We start from the raw sequence: 2,735 nt of genomic DNA, 5'->3' as shown, positions 1-2,735 counted from the left end.
AAAGCCATTCAGTGGTGTCCAACTCTTTGCAATCCCATGGATATACAGTCCATGGCATTCTCCAGGCCAGAATACTGGAGTGGGCAGCCGTCCCTTTCTCCAAGGGATCTTCCCAACACAGGGATCGAACCCAGATCTCCTGCATTGTGGGCAGATTCTTTACCAGCTGAGCCACCAGGGAAGCCCAAGAATACTGGAGTGGGTAGCTTATCCCTTCTCCAGGGGATCTTCCTGACCCAGGAATCAAACCCGGGTCTCCTGCATTGCAGGCGGATTCTTTACCAGCTGAGCCACCAGGGAAGCCCAGTCTGGGACGTGATGATTAAGAGGACAATGGTATGCAGATTTTTAGATACCAGATGATAAGGGAAACTTGGATGATCTTAGAAGGAAAGAAAGTGAAAGTGAAGTTGCTCAGTCCTGTCTGACTCTTTGCGACCCCATGGACTGTAGCCTAGTCCATGGAATTTTCCAGGCAAGAGTACTGGAGTGGGTTGCCATTTCCTTCTCCAATGATCTTAGAAGCTAGGTGAAATTACTTACCAAGTCTGCTTGAGGTTATTTAAATAGACTGAGTGGTAACACAATTTGTGCGGCACTTCTATTATTTTTTAGAAGCAGCCAAATTTTGGAGCCAAAGCTGTGAATAAGCTGTTGGTGATTAAACTAGGGAACATGATTTTCATTTAAACAAATAGGTTGCAACTATTAAAATAGTGACCACATTTTTTCTTACGGGGCTTATAAACTTACTCCAAAGACACTTTTCAGAACAGAATTCTACAAGGGTCTTGGAGGTATAACATAATTGTTGGAAAGTGTGTATTTTTCTAAGATAACAGTTTTAAGGGAAGAACTTTCACTGAAGTACACATTTTTATGTTTTTATGATTGTGTTTTTAATCACATTTAATAACATATAAGCCCATTATTAAAAGTAGTTAGAGAAAAATAATGCCTGTGACCCCACCATTCTCACAAAATTAATGTTTTTATGTTATGTTTTGTTATACAATAGTCGCTTTTCATCATGTGCTAGTATTCATTTATATGATGGAATTTTATTTTGAGATATACATCTCCAGTCATCAGCCCCAGATAAAAAAATAGACAAGCTAAAAATAGAATAGAATAGAATGTTTGTTTTAAGCTGGAAAGACTATCCTTGACTTGCTGACTTTTTGGATGCAATTAACAAATGCAAAGTTGCTCAAAGTGCTTCAGGTAGCTCTTCCTGTTTGAAAGTTTCAGACATGCATCTTTGAAGTAGCTATGCTCAGGCTCTCTTTTGTTTCCTGCTATGAGTTCCAGCTTCCCAGGAGTAACTGCTGCTTGCAGAGTCTGTAGCTAGTTAAATGAGGATTGCACTGTATATGTTGTTGTTGTTGAGTTGCTAAGTGGTGTCTGAATCCTTTGCAACCCCATGGACCATAGCCCGTCAGGCACTTCTGTCCATGGGATTTTCAAGGCAAGAATATTGGAATGGGTTGCCATTTCCTTCTCCAAAAAACTATTTATGGACACTGAAATTTGAATTTCCTATAATTTTCATGTGCCATGAAATAGTATTACTTAAAAAAGTTTTCCCAACCATTGAAAAATGCAAAAGCTAGTTTCAGCTCATGGGCTGAACAAAAACAGGCAACAGGCTGGATTTGGTCACTCCTGTTATAACGTCTGGGATGGATTTGGAGTCAGAAGGCCTGGATTTCAACTCTGTGATGGTGGATAAGGTATGGAAACTCAGTCTCCTCACCTGTGAAATGCGTACGTGGCCATCCTGGCAGCTGCCTAGTGGGTACTTAGCCCATGCAATGCTTAGGCCTGGGGCCCTGTTCTTGGCAGAGGTAGGCTTTCCCTTGCTTGAAGCAGTTCAGGGAGTGAGCTCTGGGCTCTGCCCAGAGACAGGCTGACCTGGGGTCCCACCCAGCTTGGCCACTTCCGGTTGTGTAATTCTCTACAAAGCTCGGTTTGCTTGGAGCCTAGGCTTCTGGCTGCAGCTCTCTCAGGAAATTGGGGAGGGCCCCTGGGATGTCTCGTGTCCCCACACGGTGTCAGATACCTGGCACGTGCTGGATAAAACTTGGCAGCCTTAGGGATGACACAGGATGCTGCTCTGGCCCCTTTGCACTTTTGTGGGTCGCAGGTGGCAGAGCGGCAAGACATCCTGGGGAACTGGCGCCTTTCCCTCAACGACTTGCAACAAGGCAGGTCCCACCGTCCCCTCCTTGCTGCCTTCTCTCCATGCCCTTCAACCTGCATCGTTCAGGCTCTCACGCAGGTGGCAATGGGCTAGGCAGGACTGGAGGAGTGTCCCCCCCCACCATCCCCCACCTGGGCTTAGGGAGGGGACGGGAGCAGTTGCAAAGTTTATGCACCTGTGTACACCAGCTTGGCTGAATTTCAAACCCAGGCCTTGTTTGATTTTGCGCATTTTCCGGTCCATGGCGAAGATTTCGATGTCTAAAAAAGCATGGTAAAGGATCGTCCCTGCTGAGGTCTCGTAGATACCGTGGACTTCATCCTGCATGTAACTTCATGTGATTTATTGAGGAGCATAACAGAGTTCTCCATGCGGAAGCAACATATGTGGAGAATCTGGCAATTTAATGGAAGAACACAGGAAATTTCTAATGTTGTGTTATAAACACAATTGTTAGTAGACTCCATGCAAAGACAAAGTCTGGTACATACTTGGAAGCTAGGACTTAGTATTATGGCTGCGAAATTACTTT

The sequence above is a fragment of the Odocoileus virginianus genome, unplaced genomic scaffold, assembly GCF_023699985.2.
Source record: "Odocoileus virginianus isolate 20LAN1187 ecotype Illinois unplaced genomic scaffold, Ovbor_1.2 Unplaced_Scaffold_1, whole genome shotgun sequence".
Taxonomy (NCBI): Eukaryota; Metazoa; Chordata; class Mammalia; order Artiodactyla; family Cervidae; genus Odocoileus; species Odocoileus virginianus.
Note: the sequence above shows the minus strand (reverse complement) of the source record.